General features: G+C 50.8%; 1 pseudogene; it reads right to left on the bottom strand.

Annotated features, from left to right (window-relative positions):
• Nucleotides 1–2,412: 2,412 nt before the first annotated feature.
• The window catches only part of LOC104302148 (arylsulfatase D-like), a 38,865-nt pseudogene continuing 33,289 nt past the window's right edge, over nt 2,413–7,988 (bottom strand).

The raw sequence follows: 7,988 nt of genomic DNA, 5'->3' as shown, positions 1-7,988 counted from the left end.
CTACCATAATCCCTTGCACCACTATAAATTTTGCGGTGGGGTCTGGCACTTCCTCTTTCCTTCCCTCTCCGAGACTTGGTAACTGGGGGAGAGATCTCCCGGCCATGGGCCTGATTGGGCCCAAGGCCACAGGGGGATGGGCAGTCTCAGGCCTGGCCAGCTGAGACTAGCCCAGCAGAGGGAGGGGGAAGAAGGAGCCCTGGGGGTTTTGCATGCACCCTCAGGTGGGGATGGGATCTTTCTTTGTCACTGCGCTTTGGGTTTTCTGTAACATTCACTGCTTTCTATTTAAACTTTCATCACTTTTGCAATCCGTTTGTCTGAGTCGTTATTTCTGCCTGTGGTGGGGAGGGTATCTGCCCCAACCCATTACACTTCCCCTGGTGCAGCTTGAGACGGTGTCTTCTTGTTCTGGTGCTGGTTGCCTGGGAGAAGAGACCAACCACCCTTCAGGAAGTTGTAGACAGCAATAAGGTCTCCCCTGAGCCTCCTCCAGGCTAAACAATCCCAGCTCCCTCAGCCTTTCCTTGTAGGGCTTGTGCTCGAGGCCTCTCACCAGCCTTGTTGCCCTTCTCTGGACACGTTCAAGTGTCTCGATGTCCTTCTTAAATTGAGGGGCCCAGAACTGGACACAGGACTCAAGGTGTGGCCTAACCAATGCAGAGTACAGGGGCACAATGACTTCCCTGCTCCTGCTGGCCACACTATTCCTAATGCAGGCCAGGATGCCATTGGCATTCTTGGCCACCTGGGCACACTGCTGGCTCATGTTTAGGCAGCAGTCAACCCAGGTCCCTCTCTGTTTGGCAGCTCTCCAGCCATTCTGACCCCAACCTGTAGCACTGCATGGGGTTGCTGTGGCCAAAGGGCAGCACCTGGCACTTGGACTTGTTGAATGCCATCCTGTTGGACTCTGCCAATTGTCCAGCCTGTCAAGGTCCCTCTGCAGAGCCCTTCTACCCTCTAACAGAACAACACCTGCTCTCAACTTGGTGTCATCTTCAAATTTACTGATGACTGTCTCAATCCCCTCATCCAGATCATCAAGGAAGATATTAAAGAGGAAGGGGCCCAGCACTGATCCTTGGGGGACACCACTAGTGACTGGCTGCCAGCTGCATGTGGCACCATTCACCACCACTCTCTGGGCTTTGCCCTCCAGCCAGTTCCTAACCCAGCACAGAGTGTTGCAGTCCAAGCCATGAGCTGACAGCTTGGCCAGGAGTTTGCTGTGGGGGATGGTGTCAAAGGCCTTACTGAAGTCCAGGTAGACTACATCCACAGCCTTCCCCACATCCACCAGGTGGGTCACCTGATCATAGAAGGAGATCAGGATGGTCAGGCAGGATCTGCCCTTCCTAAATCCATGCTGGCTGCACCTGATCCCTTGGCCGTCCTTCAGGTGCGCAGTTATCGCCCCCAAGATGATCTGCTCCATCATTTTCCCTGGCACTGAGGTCAGGCTGACTGGCCTGTAGTTTGCAGGTTCCTCCTTCTGACCCTTCTTGTGGATGGGCATCACACTGGCCAGTTTCCAGTTATCTGGGACCTCTCCAGTGAGCCAGGACTGGTGGAAAATGATGAAGAGCGGCTTGGCCAGCTCATCTGCCTGCTCTCTCAGCACCCTAGGATGGATCCCATCCGGTCCCATGGACTTTCGAGTATCCAAGTGGCTCAGCAAGTCCCTAACTACTTCCTCGTGGCTTTCAGGAGTACTACACTGCTCCCTGACCCGATCTACCAGTTCAGGAGGCCAGTTATCCTGGAGTCCTCCTGCTTTACTGTTGAAAATTGAGGTAAAGAAGGTATTTAGAACCTCAGCCTTTTCCTCATCTTTAGCTACATTGTTACCCTTCAGGTCCAATAAGGAGTGGAGGTTCTTCTTGCCCCTCTTTTTAGCATTAATGTATTTATAAAAATGCTTTCAATTGTCTTAATTTATGAATATGAAATATGAATAGTGAAAATAGTATTAAGTATAAAAATTATTAATAACCAATGAATCACTATTTTATATACATGTTCTAGTGCACATTCGTGAAATACATCCCATAAGTGGTTTAGCATTGTAATTAGAACTCAATTGGAATATTTATAGAATCACTTTCTACATTTATATAACGAAGGGTGCAGTTCCGCCGCTTGGCCACTAGATGGCGACTCGACATGGCTTGGGCAGCTACTTAACTATACACAGAGACTGTTTCCATGCGTCCAAGGTTACTGCTAGACGCGGATGCTTTAAGCTGAATGCTAGTGAGTGGAAAGCACGTGGAAGATACTTTGTAGCTGTTGTTTGTGGCAAGGTTGGGTTCTGTCGGACTACTGTCACTGCACTGGTTCCTAGGCTGGTCTGGACGGCGGCACTGGGTAGCTCTCTCCGTGGCAGTGGAGAGGAGATGGATCCTGGGCTTAGCTGGTAAGCAGGTTCTCTTGCAGGACTCGGCAGGTTCCTTCCAGACGATAGGGAGCAGCCCTGGTAGGGCCGGCAGGGCTGGTAGGGCTGGTCCCGAGACGGGGTCGGCCCTCAGAGTCGGTCCTCACAGTTGGCCCGTGTGGCAGGATGGGGCGACGGTTCCCGACAGGCGGGCTCGGAGGCTTTGGATCTGGCACAGCAGCAGGCAGGCCTGGACCCCGTAGGGGCCGGCCGTTCTGCAGTGGGTTCGGGGCTGGCGTGGAGCGGCCCCAGGGAAGAAGTGAGGCTACAGGGAGTGGCGAATTCCTGTTTACTTGGCTTAACGGAACAGCGGGACCCTCTCAGAGCGGTCCCAGCTTCGGAGCAGTGCTCTGGGTCTACCCTGTGGTTTACAGGGCTCGGAGCGGCGTGACGGCTCCTCTCCCACTACAGTGGGGTCACGCAGGTGTGTGCACTACCGGACTCGGTAGTCCTTTTTCCTGACAGCTGGGCAGATCTTACTGTGGCGGGTCCAGTCCTCTGGAGGCACGGTGGGCTCCCCCTGTCGGTGTCACTGCCTGTAACGGCGCTGGGCTTCTCGGGCTCAGTGAAGGTCCCTCCTCTGGAGATAATTCTCAGGGCTAAGGCTCAATGGGCCTGCCTGGATACGGGCTTCTTCTCGTCGTGCAGAGGCTTCTAGTATGCTTGCATGTATGAGAGGAGGAAGACTTAATGGCAGAGGCTATGGCCTTGTCCTCTCGAGCAATGAGAGAGACAAAGTCAAAGAGGGGGCAACTCGTTTACCAACTGGGGTAAAACTTACAGGTTCCTTGAGGCTGGATTTGACCAGTGGGCACTCTTGTAAACAACTGGCTCTGGCCAATAGAAAGCTTGAAGCTAGAATTATGCCCATACTTAGTTTTCGCACGAGCATCCCATGCGCTGGGTGCGTACAGGGGTCCCTGCCAGCCTGGCTAATGCCTTGGCTTTTGTTTCCCTCATGAAGAGGGGGAACTTGTCCATGTGCTGGGACAAGATTCAATATTTGGGCATAATGTGCCTTCACCACAGGCAGCTGTGCTGTGCTACCCCTTGGTGGCGGCTTCCCCTGACGTCTGCCTCTTGAGTGGCTAGTGGCCCTGTGGTGCAGCTCTGCATCTGGACACTCAACCCTCAGACCTTCAGGCCTGCTCCTACCCCTGGTGTGAGGGGATAGTTAGGGTGGGGGGAAGTGGTATGTTTTGGGAGGTGAATGCTGCACAACAGCACACCTGCAGTGTGTCCCTGCTGGGCATTTCTTTCCTTTATTGTCCTATTCCTCCCTACAGCACTTAGCAGGGAAGGAGCACACCTCTGGTGTTGTGGGGTTTTGTCTCCATTTTAATCATATTAAGGTACTTAATAAAAAAGGGACTGTGAAAGCAATGGTGGGAGAAAACCCCTAACCACAAGTGACTGTTTTAAGAGTTAGGTTATGGGGTTGGTTCAACTGATCTTTATTTATCGTTCCTGTAGAGGCTGTATTTCCACAGAAAGAGCAAAGATGCAGAGTGATTTACACATGTCACTTAGAGATGATGCAGATCTGTTTTCCAAACCGTGGGAGGAATTGAGTCCTGGTCTCCTCAGATAAGCTTTTAGTTAATACAACCAAAATGTTGGCCATGAGCACTTAAAGTATGGTTCCCACACTGGGTTTCACCTTGTTTCATGGCCACAGTGGTATCAGGTCATCCAAATCCACAGTTTGGGGAATGCAGCAAGGCCGACTGAGCTGCTGAGACCCGGCCAAGTGTGCTTGTGGCTGTGACAGTCACCAGCACTGCGGCAGATTTGCCCAACTGCAGCAGACCTGGTAGGGTTATGAAGGCCTTACCACTGCTGAGCTCCAAGACAGATTAACAGTTGCGGCACTCTCCATTTTCTTTCCTTCATTTTCTTGGTTTTGTTTTATGGTTGTTTGGTTTGTGGTAGGATTTTTTTGTTTGGGTTTTTTGGTTGCTTGCTTGGTTGTGGGTTTTTTTTGTTTGGTTGGTTTGGTTTTGTGGGATTTTTAAAAATTATTTTTTTTTCCCTCCATATTTGCCATATTGTTTATAAGTTAAATAATATTCCTTAACATTTCCTTTTAAAAGAAACAATTACTTTCCTAGATCTTAGACAAAAAAAGTTATTGGCCTCTTGTCTCTAGATAAAGACTGAGGTTTCCAAAGAGAAAAAAAGACAACAAACCAAACAAGCAAACAAAAAACCCCAACCAACCAAAAACCACCACCAACCTCCCCCAAAATAACAATAACAACAAAACCCACCACAAAAATCACAGTTTGAAGATGCAGCACCCCATGGAAGAACTGCATCTATGGAAAACCCTTGCACTTAACATTTTCTACCATATAGCTCTTTGAGCAATGTGAAAGTGGCTCTAGATGTCACTTTGAAGGCATTGGTTCCACAAGTACTTTATAGCTTGTATAGCGTCGACACTTTTCCTTGAATGAAGCACCCAGATTTATCTTTGAGGATCAAAAATCTAAAACCAAAATTCCACTGCAGCATCTGGCATCACATCAAATGTGTTGACCCTCAAGGTTTAACTGGCAGCATGACTAAAAGTTTGGTGTTACAACTCTAGTATCTATTTATTCATGGCAACAAGACAGACAGCAATGTTCTCAGCCATTATCCTGATACTCTCACAGTATCACAGTATCACAAAGGTTGGAAGAGACCTCAAAGATCATCGAGTCCAACCTGTCACCAGAGACCTCATGACTAGACCATGGCACCAAGTGCCACATCCAATCTCCTCTTGAACACCTCCAGGGATGGTGACTCCACCACCTCCCTGGGCAGCCCATTCCAATGGCAAACGACTCTCTCTGTGAAGAATTTCTTCTCACCTCAAGCCTAGACTTCCCCTGGTGCAGCTTGAGACTGTGTCCTCTTGTTCTGGTGCTGGTTGCTAGACAGAGGAGCCCAACCCCTTCCTGGCTACAAACACCTTTCAGGTAGTTGTAGAGAGCAATGAGGTTTCCCCTGAGCTTCCTCCTCTCCAGGCTAAACAATCCCAGCTCCCTCAGCCTCTCCTCACAGGGCTTGTGCTCAAGGCCTCTCCCCAGCCTTGTTGCCCTTCTCTGGACACGTTCAAGTGTCTCGATGTCCTTCCTAAACTGAGGGGCCCAGAACTGGACACAGGACTCAAGGTGTGGCCTAACCAATGCAGAGAACAGGGGCACAATGACTTCCCTGCTCCTGCTGGCCACGCTATTCCTAATGCAGATCAGGATCCATTGGCATTCTTGGCCACCTGGGCACACTGCTGGCTCATGTTTAGGCGGCTGTCAACCAGCACCCCCAGGTCCCTCTCTGTTTGGCAGCTCTCCAGCCACTCTGACCCCAGCCTGTAGCTCTGCATGGGGTTGCTGTGGCCAAAGTGCAGCACCTGGCACTTGGACTTGTTGAATGCCATCCTGTTGGACTCTGCCCATCTGTCCAGCCGGTCAAGGTCCCTCTGCAGAGCCCTTACACCCTCTAACTGACCAACATCTGCACCCAACTTGGTGTCATCTGCAAATTTACTGATGACTGACTCAATCCCCTCATCCAGATCATCAAGGAAGATATTAAAGAGGAAGGGGCCCAGCACTGATCCTTGGGGGACGCCACTGGTGACTGGCTGCCAGCTGCATGTGGCACCATTCACCACCGCTCTTTGGGCTTAGCCCTCCATCCAGTTCCTAACCCAGCACAGAGTGTTGCAGTCCAAGCCACGAGCTGACAGCTTAGCCAGCAGTTTGCTGTGGGGGATGGTGTCAAAGGCCTTACTGAAGTCCAGGTAGACTACATCCACAGCCTTCCCCACATCCACCAGGTGGGTCACCTGATCATAGAAGGAGATCAGGTTGGTAGGCAGGATCTGCCCTTCCTAAATCCATGCTGGCTGCACCTGAGCCCTTGGCCGTCCTTCAGGTGCGCAGTTATCGCCCCCAAGATAATCTGCTCCATAATTTTCCCTGGCACTGAGTTCAGGCTGACAGGCCTGTAGTTTCCAGGTTCCTCCATCCAGCCCTTCTTGTGGATGGGGACCACACTGGCCAGTTTCCAGTCATCTGGGACCTCTCCAGTGAGCCAGGACTGGAGGAAAATGATGGAGAGCGGCTTGGCCAGCTCATCTGCCAGCTCTCTCAGCACCCTAGGATGGATCCCATCTGGTCCCATGGACTTGTGAGTATCCAAGTGGCTCAGCAAGTCCCTAACTACTTCCTCGTGGCTTTCAGGAGTACTACACTGCTCCCTGACCCGATCTACCAGTTCAGGAGGCCAGTTATCCTGGAGTCCTCCTGCCTTACTGTTGAAAATTGAGGTAAAGAAGGTATTTAGAACCTCAGCCTTTAGCTACATTGTTACCCTTCAGGTCCAATAAGGAGTGGAGGTTCTTCTTGCCCCTCTTTTTAGTGTTGATGTATTTGTAAAAATGCTTTTTATTGTCTTTCACAGAGGTGCTCAGCTTCAGTTCCAACTGGGCCTTTGCCTCTCTAATTTTTTTCCTACATAATCCAACAAATTCCTTAAACATCCCTCGAGAAGCCTTCCCCTCCTTCCAAAGGTGATACAGCCTCTTTTTTCCCCTTAGTTCCTCCAGGAGCTGCTTGCTCATCCAGGCCGGTCGCCTTCCCTGCCGGCTCATCTTTCGGCACATGGGGACCGCCAGTTCCTGTGCCTTCAAGAGCTCCTGTTTGAAGTAGCTCCAACCCTTCTGGACCCCTCAGTTCTTGAGGGTTGATACCCAGGGAACTTTGCGAATAAGTTTCTTAAACAGGCTCAAGTTTGCCCTCTGGAAGCCCAAGGTGAAGGTTCTGTTGGTGCTGCTCCCTATCTCCCTGCATATTGAAAATTTCACTATCTCGTGGTCACTGCACCCTAGGCAGCCTCCCACCATCACATCTCCCACCAGCCCTTCCCTATTGGAGATCAGCAGGTCAAGCAGAGCCTGACCCCTGGTAGGCTCACTTAAGAGCTGCGTCAGGAAGCTGTCCTCCATGCACTCTAGGAATCTTCTGGACTGCCTCCTCTCTGCTGAATTAAGTTCCCAGCAGATATCTGGCAGGTTAAAGTCACCCACAAGGACAAGATCTGATGATCTTGAGACAGCCTCCAGTTGCTTATAGAATAATTCATCAGCCTCCTCATCCTGGTTGGTTAGTCTATAACAGACTCCAACCAGGATGTCAGATTTGTTAGGCTGCCCTCTGATTTTAACCCACAGGCTCTCAATCCCCTCATTTTCCACCTCAAGTTCTGTGGCTGAGAATGACTCCCTAATATACAGAGCCACCCCTCCTCCTCTTCTCCCTTGCCTGTCTCTCCTAAAGAGCCTGTAACCCCCCAGTGTAGCACTCCAATCGTGTGTGTTATCCCACCATGTTTCTGACATGGTGACTACATCATAGTCACCCTGGTGGACCAGGACTTCCAGCTCCTCTTGCTTATTGCCCATGCTGGGTGCATTGGTGTACATGCACTGCAGCTGGGCTCCTGACTTCTCAATTAACCCTAATTTGTGCCCCACTCTTTCCTCTTCAGAGGGACT

This window comes from Dryobates pubescens, chromosome 10 (genome assembly GCF_014839835.1).
Source record: "Dryobates pubescens isolate bDryPub1 chromosome 10, bDryPub1.pri, whole genome shotgun sequence".
Taxonomy (NCBI): Eukaryota; Metazoa; Chordata; class Aves; order Piciformes; family Picidae; genus Dryobates; species Dryobates pubescens.
Note: the sequence above shows the minus strand (reverse complement) of the source record. Positions and strands in the feature narration are given on the sequence as shown.